Source organism: Chiloscyllium plagiosum, unplaced genomic scaffold, assembly GCF_037043375.1.
Source record: "Chiloscyllium plagiosum isolate Xiang-an unplaced genomic scaffold, Cpla_swu_hap1 HiC_scaffold_12, whole genome shotgun sequence".
Lineage (NCBI taxonomy): Eukaryota > Metazoa > Chordata > Chondrichthyes > Orectolobiformes > Hemiscylliidae > Chiloscyllium > Chiloscyllium plagiosum.
In genome coordinates, this window is record NW_028270150.1 from 37,013,977 (window position 1) to 37,030,489 (window position 16,513).

Here is a 16,513-nt window from a genome sequence, read left to right on the forward strand (position 1 = left end):
CGGAGCACCCAGATGAAACCCATGCAGACACAGGGAGAATGTACAAACTCCCTACAAACTCTATACAGACAGTCGCCTGAAGCTGGAATCGAACCCAGGTCCCTGGTGCTGTGAGGCTGCACTGCTAACCACTGAGCCACTGTGCCGCCCGTAAGTGATCAGGTCAGAAAATGGGGTCAAAGAGATATTGGGGTTCAGTGTGGGAGACCTCAGGCAATTTAAATTTCAGAAAAGGATCTCGAGCAAGCATCAGTCTCCTTATTTAATTTTGCAAAAAACCTGGGAAGGATCCCTCTTGTTTATCCTTGGTGAACCTCTGGTCAGGAACATGCAGATGTTTGCTGCTGCAATTTGAGGCCTTCGGAAGCCAGTTAGAAATATGAACCAATCTAACCCTCAAAAAGTCTATGATCAACCCCTTCCACCAGAACTTGTCATTTATGGACAAAGAGCTGTACAGTGGTTACTATAAGGTTAGGTACTGCACAAGATTTAAATCTGCTGCTGCCCAAGAGAAATATGATTAACAACAGGATTTATATCTAAAGAAAAACTCATTCTCATGAAAAAAAACAGATACGTTTCCACTTATCTTCCCACATCAGTACCAAAGACATTAAAGTCATGGCTCAGCCTAAGGAGTGTACACACCGTTCTATTTTTCTCACTGGCAGTCCTTAAAGTTAAAAAGAACTTGCACAAAGCCGTTTGTAAAACTTCTTACACACAGTTGGCGATAGAGGAGACCAGAAGTCAAACGTGACTCAACTTTTGATGTATTCACATTACAAACATATAGTTCAGAACCTCTCATTCCAATACCAGTGTCAATAAATGTCTCTTTCTATCCTTTTGACCAATTAAATAAACCATTAAACAAATAAACAAATGTTAGGAAACAAAGCCAGCCAAGTACCAGAAGTGTCAGTGTGGAGCATTTTGGTGGGAGATATAAACTCTGTGATATATCTTTAATACCATTTATCGTAAGCGTGGGATTTTGGTTTTGAGTTAGCAACATGTGGATTTTCTATGTGTCTGATGTCAGTATTAATTTGTAAATATTTCTGTAGCTATGGCGATTTCTTTAAAAACAAGTTTGGAGGCCTAGCTTCAGAATGAATGGATTTTTTTGAGTCACATTAATTCATTTTTGTTTCCTTTACATTAATTTGCAACCTGGCAAGGTAAATAATGAAGCATCAAGGTTTGCAAGAGATTTCTGGAACATTTTTAATCACAAGGAGAGCGTGAGTTTTTTCTTTAGTTTTACTTTGAGTTTTGAGCAGTCTTGTGAAGTTCTTGAGTGAAGATAGCTGTATAGACCAGTGCTTATGAAAAGGGAACGATAAAGAGAAATTAAATTACCTTGGAATAAAATGTTAGGTGTTATCTCTAGAACAGAAATGTTGAGCTAAAACCTTGATGAGGTTACTTAAAGCTGAGTATTTTTAATTCAGGAGTCTAATCACTCTAGAAAGAAGTTATCTGTTGTTACACCCGCAAGTTAAAAATAGAAATGACTTAAACTTATTGAGGTTTTAGAGACAGGACCTCTGATGTGAATACTCTATAAGTTGGTGTTTTGTGTACTGTACGAGGTGTGTTTTGGAATACTTTACAAGGAGTGTGTTTTGGGTACCATTCAAAAATATTGTTTCCATCTTAATTGATGTGTTGGGATTAAAGTGACTGTACCTTTACTGTGTCTAAAAATCTTTGAATTTGGATAAAAAAAAACTTTGTTTTATTCTACTTTCTCTTAGTTTCTTCTGTTAATAAATGTCTGATTTATTATTAAAGCAAAACCCAAAGTATTGTGTGCTATGTTTCAGTGAGAGACTTTGTTGCTAAAACCAAGCTAAACTATGATCTACCACATCAGGTTTCAGTCTGTGATCTTGTCTGCTGATAACATCAGCCGGAATCATAACAGATGAAAATGACCGTAAATCTGTAAGATTTAAGTTAGCTGTGGAAAAGGTCAAAATCGGACTAGAAATATGGGTTCTGAACTGGGGGAAGGTGATTTTAATATAAGATAGGATCAGGTCAAAGTGGACTGGGAGCAGTGACTTGTTGGAAAACCTACATCACAGCTGTAGAAAGTTCAAGGCCAAAATTTTTCTGTAAACATGAAGAGTGGAACCAAAAATCTAGAGGGAGCCCTGGATATTGAACCATGTACAGAATTGGATAAGGAGAAAAGGGAAGTTTAAGTCGATACCAAGGCTAAATATAGGAAATGACCTAGCAGAGAGCAAAGAGAAGGCATGAAATAAAAATCTGGCAGCTAATACAAAGAAAAATCCAAAGTGTTTTATAAGTATATTAGAGGCAGGAAGAAGACCTGGGAAAAAGTAGAGGCCATTAGGGACCAAAGTGGCAATCTGTGTGTTGTGCCAGAAGGCATAGAAGACTTTACAAATGAGCACTTTGCATTTCACTATTGAGAAGGATAATGCAGATATAGAAATCAGAGCAAGGGTCTGTAACATACCATCATATTAGCATTGAAAGGGAAGAGCTATTAGCGGTTTTAGTGAACGTAAGCTAAATAAATCGCCAGGGCCAGATGAGATGTATCCTAGTCTTCTGTGGGAGGTAAGGGAGGAGATTGCAGGGACTTTGACATTAGTTTTCAATCTTCTCTGGCCTCAGGAGTGATGCCAAAGGACTGGAAGACAGCTAACGGTACCATTATTCAAGAACTATAAGCCAATGAGTTTAGCATCAGTGGTGGTGGAAACTATTGGAAAGATTTTGTCTTCTTTCAGCTAGCCAGTTTCTGATCCAAACTGCTAAATCACCTTCAATCTCGAAGTTCCGTACTTTGTGCAATAGCTTACCATGTGGAACCTTATCAAATGGCTTACTAAAGTCTATGTACACATCTTTACCTTCACCCACCTGTTTTGTCACCTTCTCGAAAAACTCAATAAGGCTAGTGAGGCACATCCTACCCTTCACAAAACCATGTTGACTATCCTTAATAAAATTATTCCTTCCCAGATGATTATAAATCCTATCTTTTATAACCTTTTCCAACACCTTACCCACAACCAAAGTAAGACTCACTGGCCTATAATTACCAGGGTTGTCCCGACTCCCCTTCTTGTTTAACTGCCAGTACATTTAAGAACTATTTAGATGAGTACTTGAAATACCATAGCATACAAAGCTATGGGCTGAAAAATGGATTAGAATTGATAGATGTTTGATGACTGGCACAGACATGATGGGCTGACGGGCCTCTTTCCGCACTGTAAAAACTCTATGCTTTGCTATTGTTCACTTACCAGTTGCAGAATTTGTCCTTTGCCAGGATTGCTTTAAAAACTGAGGTTTCAACAGTCAGGTTCAGGTCAATATTCACACCTATCCACATTGATTAGTTAGGAAACCTGGGATACTAATGCCATGGATCATTTGAAGAATCACAGAAAAGCACATTATTTGACATTTGCCATGTGCAGGACTGTTCCAGGAACATTTACTGCTGTCTCTTCATAGCTTAACTGGAGTAACCTTTTATCTAAGATTTCTATTAAGCATTGCACAAGTTATGCTAGTATTTATCATCTCCAATTACCTCATTCCAGCTTATCTAAAACTGTCAGCATATCTTTGTATTTTCACCCTCATGTACTAGTATGGCTTCTCTTTCAATGTCTGCATGCTTAATTCTGAAATCAAAAGATTTACTTTTTTTAACTTACAGCCCAACAATTGTGAAATTAGGAGTGTTTTGGAAAGTTACGTTTCTTTCATATAACTCCATACTAGTATATGTCCCAATAGTTTTACAATGCTTCAGAAAATGATGAATGTCATTCACATAAACATGTATTAAGAAAACAGTTGCTAAAGAGTTATACCATTTTGAAACTTTGTCATCTCTGGAATATTTATTTAATTTAACAACTGCAGTTCTCATAAGGGACATATTTTGCTGCTGATGTCAGTGCGAAGGTATGTGCAATCAACCTGTACAACAAATCTCATTTTCCAAAGCTTTCCTAATTGACTCAAGTTATTGTCAGTCTTTAAAATGAACTGTGTCACACTGATATTCATTATTTTACTGTGAATTTTCTTGTGCACCAACAATGTCCATTGTGAAGTCATGCAGTCATTGGCTGGCAATCAGCCAATCAAACACCTTCTTCATTTCAGCTAGCCCAGTATTGAAATACCAGGGTAATTATTCACAAGCATCCCAGTAGCACTAGAGACTGGAATGTTTCAAATCTACAAGTTAAGGGTCATTTAGTTGTATATAATCCTTGGCCTAATATAATGAAGTACTTACAGACTTCATAAAAACACAAGTAATGCACCAAGTATTATCATTATGATCTCAGATTGTTGAAGTGTAATGCAATTATGAACTTTAAAGGTCTCTCTCTGATTTACATCAGTGACTTTGCTAATGTCAGAAATGAGCATATTATTGCTGGTAATGAATAGTTAATGATTGTGCAATTCCCTAATGATTACAATAAGTGGGAATATACTTTTGAGTGAACCAGTCTTAATCAGTAAAATGGAAGTGCACAAACAAATAACATATGTTTCCACCTCATCTATATCAATACAATGTACAAATATAAGGTAAGTTGCCAAATAGCTTTTTTTCTGACAATGATAACTGTTCCAACACCATCTGCATTGGCTTTCAAATCAAAATGGATATTCTTTTCAAGAAAAGTAAAGTAATTAAACACGCCAGAATTGAGGGAATTCACAGAAGAGAAAATTGTGAATGCATAAACATTATTTCTTTGCTGAAACAATATTTTTTGAATGTGGTGCAGATATCCTACTATAACACCCTCACGAGCTCTGGTACTGACTGCTACGTGATGCCGTTATTACTTGATCAGAAAGCTGCAGCTTCAAACAAAGGAGCTGAGAACCAAATTCTGAAAGTTTCTACCCCATACATTTGTTGGAGCACTTTTTAGAAATGATGCATCCTGTACTACATCAGTGACAACAGTAGTTATACCTCAACTCAAAAACGCACCTCCTTGGAGTCATGAGTTTATGTCATGGCCCTTCATCTGTCTGAACAAGCCTATTTTTGACATATCTTTGGTAAAATGGGGTGAAGCCAAGAATGTAGAATTTCCTTCCTTCCCTATCCTTATCTCTAAACATCATTAAGATGTGACTCAAAGCATGATGCACTTTTGGGCGAGTTGACACCATTCTGATCAGTTAGAGTCATAGAGTCATAGAGATGTAGAGCATGGAAACAGACCCTTCGGTCCAACCTGTACATGCCGATCAGACAGCCCAACCCAATCTAGTCCCACCTGCCAGCACCCGGCCCATATCCCTGCAAACCCTTCTGCACCCTCTCTGAGACATCCTTGATCCTGGCACCAGGGAAGCAACACACCATTCTGATTTTTCGCTGCTGGGCACAGAAACGTTTGTCTATACCTCGGACTAGAGAGTCCCCTAACACAATTGGTTTCTTGGAACCCGACATACCCCTCATTGCATTAGAGCCAGTCGCAATACCAGAAACTTGGCTGTTCATGCTACGTTCCCCTGAGAATCCATTACCCCTACATTTTCCAGAACAGCATATTTGTTTGAAATGGGTATAGCCCATCTATGTGACTGTATCTGAGACTTTCCCCCCTTCCTATAACTGCCATCCATCACATATTGTTGCTGTTGCAAATTCCTCATTGCTTCTAACTGTCTCTCCAACCAATCCATTCGATCTGATAAGTTTCGCAACCAACAGCATTTATTGCAGATATAATCCGCAGTAACCCTTAAACTCTCTTTAAACTGTAGCAAGTTCCTTTCAGTCATTAATGTCAATGCTGTCACATTTCAAGGAGAGTTTCAGAGTGTTTTGAAGTCTGTATAGAAAGGGTAGTGGCAAAAATAAATCAATTTTGCTTCATGCTTGCAACTTGAAGTACCTAGTCCTTTAATTAGGTCTGAGTCACTCAAGGACACCCTGAACATAAAGAATTCTATTCTTTAGTCGGATCTTTAGCATTATAGAGAAATTGATAAAGTGGGAAATGCCTAAATTGGGAAAAAATTACACAGGCTTTTTCAAAGATTTATTAACTGAGATGGATGGAATTAAATGCCTCTTTTTATTATGTTTGTAATCATCCCTTACTGATTCAATAACATTTTTGATTCTGCATCATTTAGCTTTATGAGCAGAAATTGTAGCCTAACATGCACATTTGTAACAAATGAAAAGTTAATTGTAAACATATGATAAGACTTTCAAACAGCAAACCGAGGGAAAAATCAAGCAGAGTTTATTATTGTGCTTTGCTCCTGATCTTAACAAAGTTTTGTTTAATTCCTGAAGTTTTCAAACATTTTTCCCCACATTTAAGCATCATGGTTGTCTCAAAATAAATTTTTGTAATAAACAATATGAATTACAAGTAAACCTTTTGGAAGCTGTTGAACTTTTAAATGTTTTTATCTGCCACACTAATAAGGGCTTTTATATAACCGTAATGATTGTGTTTTACGAGTTCAGTATTCAGGGAGGTGGAACTGAAAACGTTTGAGTGCCTTGTTCAGCTGAGCTGAGTTATTACTATCTATTAGTTTGTTGTTGGTTATTATTTATTTAGTTAAATAGTTAGTTGGGGTTTTTATTTTATTATATATTTTTCGATATATATTTATACATTTGTACAGGAGGGCGGCTGGGTTTTTTTTAACTTTTTTTGTGTTCTTTCTTTGTATTATTTTGAATTGTATTGTTTTGTATTTATTGTAATATTTAAAAAAAAACAATTTCTTCAATAAAAACATGCTTTAAAAAAATATTGTTAGTACCAGCATTTTATTTAATAATATAAAATAACATGGAGACCATTACCGAAAGTAAATTGAAAAGTTAAATAAGTGCAAATGTTTTTCTGCCCAAAAAGGTTTTGCTTTAATTCATTTGCAGGATGTGGGTGTCGCTGGCTGGCTGTATTTATTTCTAATCCTTAGTTACCCTTGAGAGACTGGTGAGCTACCTTCTTGAACCGCTGTGGTCCTTGTGCTCTAAGTGCCTTTATGGATGGAATTCCAGGATTTTGAGGCAGCGATAGTGAAGGAATGTTGATGCATTTTCAAGTCAGGTTGGTGTGTGCCTTGGAGGGGAGTTTGCAGAAGGTGGCATTTGCTGCCCTTGTCCTTCTATCCGTAAGTGGTCATGGCTTTGGAAGCTGCTGAGTTTCAGACCTTTGATGCATTTCTGCATTGCATCTTGGAGATAGTACACATTGCTGCTACTGACCATCGGTGGTGGAGAGAGTGGATGCTTAAGGATGTGGTGCCAGGCAAGTGGGCAGCTTTGTCCAGTATGGTGTCAAGCTTCTTCAGTGTTGATGGAGTTGCACCCATCCAGGTAAGTGAGGTGTTTTCCATCACACTCCTGACTTGTGTTTTGTGGATGGTTTACACGTGCTAGGGAGTCAGGAGGTGAGTTACATGCTGCAGTATTCCTAGCCTCTGATCTGCTTTTGTAGCTGCTGTATTTATATGACAAGTCTAGTTCAGTTTCTGATCAAAGGTAAGCTCTCAGAATGCTGGTAGTGGGGAATTCAGTGATGACAACACCATTGAATGTCAAGGGGTGATGATTAGATTGCCTCTTATTGGAGACAGTTCAGTGCCTGGCATTTGTAGGGTGCAAATATTGCTTTCCATTGTCAGTCAAAGCCGGGAGACTGTCCAAGACTTGTTCCATTTGAATATCGACTGCTTCAGTATCCAAAGAGTTGCAAATGGTGCTGAATATTGTGCAACCATTGGCAAACATTCCCATTCTGAAATTATGATGGAGGGAAGGTGATGGGTAGTTGGGTCTAGGACATACAGCAAGCCAAGTTGAAATGTGCAATTTTCCAAAAACAAAAACAACTTGCAATATATCGTATCCTTAACATAGGAAATCATCCCAAGTTGCTTCACTAGAGAGCAATTGAGGAACAATTGACACAGAGTGAAAGAATAAAAGTTAGAAGGGATATCAAAGGAGGTAGATTTTGAAGAAAAGTCTTAAAAGGTGAGACAGGACAAGAGAAAACATATGAAAAGAATAGACTTGCATTTACACATCATTTTTCAAAACCTCAAGATGTAAAGTACTTTACAACCAATGAAATACTTATAAAGTGTGTGACTGTTATGTAGGAACTATGTTGGCCAATTTACCACAAAGGGAGCGCAGACAAATAGCAAGGTGATAAGTACCAAATAATCTGTTTTAGTGATGTTGACTTTTAGGTAGGTTCCTGTCATGCAGTGGTAGTGTCTCTACCACTGAATTAGGAGGCCCAGGTTCAAGTCCCATGTCCTCCACAAGTGTGTAATAATATCTATCAATAGGTTGATTGGAAAATAGCGAGAAAATGACTTAGACTTGGGGTTGGTTAGCTCAGTTGGCTGGATAATTAGTTAACAATGAGTGACCCCAGTTGAGCAGGTTCAATTTCCATTCTGGTTGATGTCACCATGAAGGCCTTGCCTTCTCAACCACACTCCTCAACTGGTTTGGTGACTTACTACCAGATGTCTCTAATGAAGGAGCATCAAATGACCCTCTGGGCTGTTGCAACCTTCAATTAACGCAATGTAGTGTATTAAGGACTTTTGTGATGGAGTGTTAATGTCCCTGTCCCTGCTTCTGAGGCCTGGGTTCAAGTCTCACCTGCTCCAAAGGTGTGTAATAAGATCTGTGAACAGACTGATCCAGAAATATCAAGAATGTAATTTAAGTTGGTATGTAGAAGTGAGAAAAGGAAAGATATTGTTGTAGGTTAAAATACTGTATTCACTTTAGAGATCTAAGTTCTGAATTCAGCACAAGCTGACGACCTGGCAGCTCTGAAAGTCTGCATTGGTTATGCCTGGTTTCTAATAGGTGCAAATCTGCAGGACAAATCTTCCTATAGCTTTTCATTAGTTGCCATTAAGATGAGAACCTGATTCAATGTTGTCACAATAATTGCTGATGTGGAAAATGAAAATGCCAGAATGGTGCAACAGGAATGTGGCCCTGTGAGAGAAGCGTTCTGGTACATTTGTGAGGTTCCATTTCCATGCACTGAATCCAAGCATTGCTGAAATATTAATACTGGATTCAAATCTGGTGTATTTTCCAGCACTGACATCTTTCGTCTTTGGCATAAATATTTTGCTTGCTTCCAAAACAGAACTATAAAAATACTGGTGACTTTGCCAGATTATATTTCAGATTTGCTTTTAACACTCCAATAGCAAATTTGACATAGGAGGCCACTTATGAAAGAAATAACCATTAATCATTAACTTTTCACACTTCTTTTTGGAAAACATAAGACTTCCAACCTATAAGACAAACCTTTATTTAATGTAATGTAGGTTATTGCAAAAAACAATATTTCAAGAATCCATATGAAGACATACTATTTATATGGACTTGTAAAGACAGTTAACATAATACCAAATATTAGGTTTTGTTCATAAAGTGGAAGGCCATGCAGTATAATGGGAGATAAAACATGTATACAAAGTGCATTGAAATAGCAGAGATTGTATGGGTCATTTAGTGTGCTTCTCTGCTGTATTATTCGATGATACCTTGGGCAGAACTTAATCCAACCTGTGACAAAAGCAAACCTGGAAGTTGGGCCCAATAAATTATGTGGGAGTTCTCATGTCAGTCCGGTGGATAACCTCCCGCAGTCAAGCTGCCCACCAGAGGAGTTGATCCAAACAACCCATCTGCTTACACAGCTCCCCTCCTACTCCTGAAGGCTGCTCATGTCACCTCATAGTGGGATTCATTTGTCCTTAGGCTCTCAATGCCTGATGAAGAGACCCAAAATCAGCAAGGGGCAATGCTGCTGAAAGCTACTCTCTGTCCTCTATGCCTGACCCACTCCCAACCTCATTGTCCCAAACTTTCCTCCCCATTATGATTGATAAACCTGCAATCAGGGATCCAGTGGCAAACTCTGGTCAAGTTCTTACAGCATTCCTGGAAAAAACCACCACTCCCTGTTTTTTGTGTGGCTGGAAGCTCTCAGGATGTGGGATTTCCAGCAACAGGGTCCTAAATTCCAGGGAAGGCCCATTGCTGGCTGGTTAAGTGCCTGACAGGCACTTAGTTCAGTCAGGTCTCCCCCACAGAAAAGACTTGGGTGAGATTCACATCACCCACACTGAATCACAGTCTATACCACAGAATCAAAGAATCCCTACAATGTGGAAACAGGCCCTTCAGCCTAACAAGTCCACACCAACCCTCTGAAGAGTATTCCATCCAAACCCATTCCCCTATCCTACTACTTTACATTTACTTCTGACCTAACCTACACATCCCTGAACAGTATGGGCATGGCCATTTCACCTAACTTGCACATCTTTGGAGTGTGGGAGGTAATCAGAGTACCCAGACGAAACCCAAGCAGACACCAGGGAGAATGTGCAAACTCCACACAATCGACTGAGGCTGGAATTGAACCCGGGTCCCTGGCGCTGTGAGGCAGCAGTGCTAACCACTGATATCATTGATATATATTCTGTTAAAGAATAAAAATGTCATTAATTGAAATCAGACTCTCTGGTTTTCGAACTGCTTTTGGATTCCTTTAGTAAAATCATTTGTAAAAGTCTGGTCATTTGTCTTTTATCATTGGTATATGTCCATTTTGATGAATTTGTGTTCAATGCATATTGTTCATGGAGAAGGCAAGGTCAAAAAGTGCATTCAGGCATGAACTTCCTTATAACACTTTTTATTTCATATTAAGACTATGTTATTGAAAGACGACTTCATAAACTTTGCCACCTAATATTAGTTCAACTAGATGTTTCTTTTTAGATTCATAGAGTCATAGACATAGAGATCTACAGCACAGAAACAGATATTTCTGTCCAATTTGTCCATTCCGACCAGATACCCTAAATAAATCTAGCCCCATTTGCCAGCATTTGGCCTATATCCCTCTAAACCCTTCCTATTCATATACCCATCCAGATGCCTCTTAAATGTTGTAATTGTACCAGCCTCCACCACTTCCTCTGGCAGCTCATTCCATACACGTACCACCCTCTGCAAGAAAAAGTTATCCCCTGAAGTCCTTTTTAAATCTTTTCCCTTAAACCTATTCCTTCTTGTTTTGGACTCCACCACCCCAGGGAAAAGACCTTATTAACTCACCTTATCCATGCTCCTCAAGATTCTATAAACCTCTATAGGGTCACCCCTCAGCCTCCGATGCTGCAGGGAAAAGAGCCCCAGCTTATTCATCTGTCCTACAGAAGGGTATGCAGTATTATAAAAGTCGTCTCATCAATGTCCTGAACAACTGCAACATGACACCCCATTTCCTATACGCAATGTTCTGACCAATAAAAGCAAGCCTGCCAAATGCCTTCTTCACCACCCTGTTTACCTGTGACTCCACTTTCAAGGAACTATGCATCTGCACCCCTAGGTCTCTTTGCCCAGCAATACTCCCCAGGGCACTGTCATTTACTGTACAAGTCCTGCCCTGGTTTACCTTACCAAAATGCAACACCTCACATTTATCTAAATTAAACTCTACTTGCCTCTCCTCAGCCCATTGCCCCATCTAATACTTTCTGTCCACTTCTTTACTGTCCGCTATGCCACCAATTTTGGTATCATCTGCAAACTTACTAACCATTCCTCTTATATTCACACCCAAATCATTTAGACAATGACAAAAATCAGTGGACCCAGCACTGAACCTTGTGGTACAATATACATGTCATAAAGTCAGAGAGCCCTACAGCAAGGAAACAGACCTTTTGACACAAACATGCTGACCAAAATGTCCGTCCACGTTAACCCCATTTCCTTGCACTTGGCCCAAATCCTTTTAATTCTTTCCTATCCATGCCTTTTAAATCTTGTTAATGCACCCACCTCAACCACTTCTGCTGAAAGCTCATTCCATATGTGGACCACCCTCTGTGTTCCTCAGGTTCTCTTTAATTCTTTTCCCTTTAACCTTAAACTGATACCCTCTAGTCCTCGATTCCCCAATCCTGGGAAAAAAAACTGAGTGCATTCACCCTATCCAAGCCTCTCATGATCTTATAAACCTCTATAGGGTACCCCCTCAGTCTCCTACACTCTAAAGGAAAAAGTCCTAGCTTGTCCAACCTCTCCTTATTCTCAGACCATTGAGTCCAGGCAACATCCTTGTAAATTTCTTCTGCACTCTTTCCAGTTTAAGAACATCTTTCCTGTAACAAGGTGACCAAAACTGAACACAATACTCCAAGTGTAGGCTCACCAATGTCCTGTGATAACTGCAACATAACTTCTCAACTTCTGTACTCAATGCCCTGACTGATGAAGGCTAGTGTGCCTAAAGCCTTCTTCACTACCCTATCTACCAGTGACTCCACTTTCAGAGAACTGTGTACCTAAACTCCAAGATCCCTCTGTGTTTACTCCATGAGCATGAACTCCGCCCACACTGTGCTATTTGTACCCATTGTGGAGCAACATTGTGATATCAACAAAGTTGACCCAAATTCTTAAAGCCTTTACATAACAATTTTCTTCACAGTTTATGCAGCTTAAATTCAATACTTACATGAGAATTTATTTAATTTGAAATGTTTTGCTCTGAGAACATTGTGAAAACAGCAAATGAGAAATCTGGATAAAAACCAAAAGAGTTGAGGATGCTGAAAATCAGGAACAAGAACAAAAATTGCTGGCGAAGCTCAGCAGGTCTGGAAGCATCTATCGAGAGAAAGCAGAGTTAACATTTTTGGTGTAGTGACCCTTCCTCAGAACTCACTGCACCTGAAATGTTAACTCTGATTTCTCTCCACAGATGCTGCCAGATCTGCTGAGCTTTTCCAACAATTTCTGTTTTGCTGTTGTTAATGAGAAGTGTGGTCTCAGTAACTAGCAAAACTGAAATCTGGATTATAATTACATCCTTTTCTGTTGTTGAATAAGTATCACTTAGAATGACTTTATACTTGCAAAATCATGTGTAAACATTTTAACTCTGGAATCAATTCAAAGCAAACTTATTCTTGTAACTGATGCAATTTATGTTCTCTGTTCACCCACAGACAGCTGAATTAACTTACCATGCTTGGTTGGAATAAACAGGGAGATCTGGATCTTGTGAAGAGAAGTAGGCAAGAAATCCATTCAAAACTAGTATTCCATATAGAATCAGAGAATCCCGACAGTGCGGAAGCATTTGGTCCATCGAACCCACATTGACGCTCCAAAGAGCATCTCATCCAGACCCACCCACCCACCCTATGCCTGTAACCCTGCATTTCCCACAGATAGTCCACTTAGCCTGCACATCCCTGAACACTATGGACAATTTGGCATGGCCATTCTAGATTCACCATTGGGAACAGAATTGTAAGGACATCTTAATCAATTAGTGTGCTTGTGTCCTTCTCCTTACTTAATGAGAAATCACATAAGAATTCAAAATGGTTGGTGTTTTGATTTCTTGTTGGGGTGTAAACGACCTGATTGTCTTTTGAATGATAACTGCAGTTTGTGATCATTTCAATAAGAACCTTTTATTTACAGACTTTCTATTTTCGCAGTTATAATTCTATGTGAGCATAAAGTATCTCTTCCATTGGACCTTCCTCCAGACTCGCTGTTCTCATAAGGGTTAATGTTTCGGGTCGAGTGACCCTTCCTCAGAACTGATGGTAGCTATGAAAGTGTTGGCTTATATGCAGATGATGGGGAGGTGGGAGTAGGTAAGGAGTAAATGATAGTTGGGGATAGAGCCCAAAGAGAGAGAAGAACAGTTGGACAAATCAAGAAGTGGATAACAATCTGGCTAGGAGAGTGAATAGCTATTTATGGGGACTGTTAATGGCTAAGTCGAGAGTGTGGTGCTAGAAAAGCACAGCAGGTCAGCAGTATCTGAGGAGCAGAAGTATCTGGTGGAGAATCTGAGGAGCAGGAGAATCGTTGGATGCTGCCTGACCAGCTGTGCTTTTCCAGCACCAAACTCTCAACTCTGATTTCCAGCATCTGCAGTCCTCACTTTCTCCCCTTGGCTAACAATGTTTGGTGTGTAATAGTGGATTATGTGATAACAAGGCATGGTTTGTGGGGATTGGGGTAAGGACACGGGAGAGCTCAAATCCTAAAGTTATTGAACTCGATATTGAGTCCGAAAGGCTACAGGGTACCCAAGCGGAAAATGAGGCGTTGTTCTTCCAGCTTGCACTGAACTTCACTAGAGCACTGCAATAAGCCTAAGACAGAGATATTGGTGAGGGAACAGGGCAGTGTGTTGAAGTGGAATGCAACTGGAAGCTCAGAGTCTTCTTTGTGAACAGAATGTGGGTGGTCTGCAACGCAGTTATCGAGTCTACGCTTCATTTCCCCATTGTCGAGGAGACCACATTGTGAGCAGCAAATGCAGTAGAGTAAATTGCATGAAGTGCTGCTTCACCTGGAAGATATGTTTAGGTCGTTGGATACTGAGGAGGGAAGAAGTAAATGGACAGGTGTTGCACCTTCTGCGGTTGCAATGGAAGGTGCCATGAGGCTGTCGGGGGGATTTTGGGAGTGAAGGAAGAATGGACCAGACAATTGTGCCGAGACAATGGAAAATACTGGAAAAATGGGATTCGAGTAGTTAGGTGGTTGTTTTTTGACTGGCACAGATGTGATATAGATCACTATGTCTCTATATGAAACTTGGTCAGTGAGACTGTTAGTTGAAGATATCTGTTTTAATGATTTTATCACTAAGTTGATTGTAATACTGTGCAAATAATTTACTTCAATTCACCTTAAGTAAAGTCAAGAATAAATATTTTTCCCTTAACTCAAATGAGTCTACTCTAATTCTGTGAATCCAGCTTTTCTCTTCACAAATGCTGCCTCACCTGTTGAGTATTGTCTGTTATATTATCACTCTAAAGCCCTGTTTGCCACAATGCACTTGTTCCTAGCTTTGAAACCTTGAACAAGTACTCCTCAAATACAGTGGAAATTCTCAAACCCAAAACCATGATGTTGCACTTATACATATCCCAAAAAGGGCAATTCCTCTAATTTATCAACAGCAGTTTTCAGCTTGCAGATATGGCATCAATTCAAGTACACATTTTCAATCAAATAGTCTATCCTCAACATTTCATACATTATGTTACTTGAACAACATTTTAATGACAGTCAAGAATTTAACAATTGCTGCTAACAGAAATTTAGGATGAGGCACAGCTTGTCAAACAAGGTACTATCAGATATATTAGACAATGAACTCTGATGTTTGTAGTATCTTGCGTTTTCGCAAAATGTTTCATGTAAAACCCATGTCCTAGTTCTGTACTCAGAACCTAAACATATTTGATCTACATTTCTAATCCCTCTGACCCTTTTCTACATTACAATTGTTGTTTCAAGCATCTCTTCGCAACAAGACCTTAGCCAGTTTTGGCAGTCTCTTCATGGTTCAGCCTTATATCCCAGAATTATTTTGGCCAGGATGTCCACATTCCTCTCCAAAACCTTAAAATTCCTTTAAAATTATAACAAACTACTTCTTTACAATTAAATCTTTGATGGGAAGAATCTTCCCTGAACAATATGGACCACTGTGAGAAACTCAGGAAATTTTGTGAGTTGTCTCACGAGAAGCCTTTTGGCTTTGAGAACATCAAGTCTCGTTTTCCAAACAACTGTTGAACAGTGACATGCAACCAGTGATGTACGAAAGGTCCTACTGGCGTACATTAGCTTTTGCTTTTGCATGGGACATGGGCATCACAGGTAAGGCTTGTAATTACTGCCCATCCATAACTGCACTGAAACTGAATGATTTGATGGACCTTTTCAGAGGGCAATTAAGGGTCAACTGCGTTATAGGTCTGGAGCAGTATGTAGGCCAGGTCAGGTAAAGATGGCAGATTTCCTCCCCTAAAGGACATGTTTGAAACAAATGAGATTTTACAACAATTGACAATGACCATATGGTCACCATTTGTCCATCTATTGTAGCATGCATGAACATCTCATTATTAATTAACCTTACCTCATGCAAGAGACAAATGCAATTTCCCAATTTCCCACTCATTTGATCGAAAGTTTATGCTGAGAATTTCCAATATGAGTGGTTACCTGGCAACTCTAGCTTCACTGCTTGTTCATCTGGCTCTCTGTTTTGGACACCAGGCACCATGGCTCCATGGTTAGTGAGATCAGGCACCAACACCTCAGCATACACCCCATTCGCACTGCACCTGTCATGTACCAGCGTCATCACACATTCACAGCATATCAGCGATCCACTTATTAAAAATTCCTGCACTTCAATGCTGAAGTTTGGAGCCGACCAACACCTTCCATTGCAATGCTGCTGCAAGGGCCTTTCTGTGCAAGGATGAGCACCCAGCTCATGATTTGGAACAGATTGCATCTCAGTGATTGTTGCTTGCTTTCTTAGTGTTCATTCACTCTGTGCTTACCTCAATACTCCCAGCA

The 16,513-nt window shown here is 39.4% G+C and overlaps 1 protein-coding gene across 50 annotated transcripts in view; it reads right to left on the bottom strand.

The window, feature by feature from the left end:
- Positions 1-16,513, bottom strand: part of abi3bpa (ABI family member 3 binding protein a) — a 350,635-nt gene that overhangs the window by 302,965 nt on the left and 31,157 nt on the right. The window lies entirely within an intron of this gene.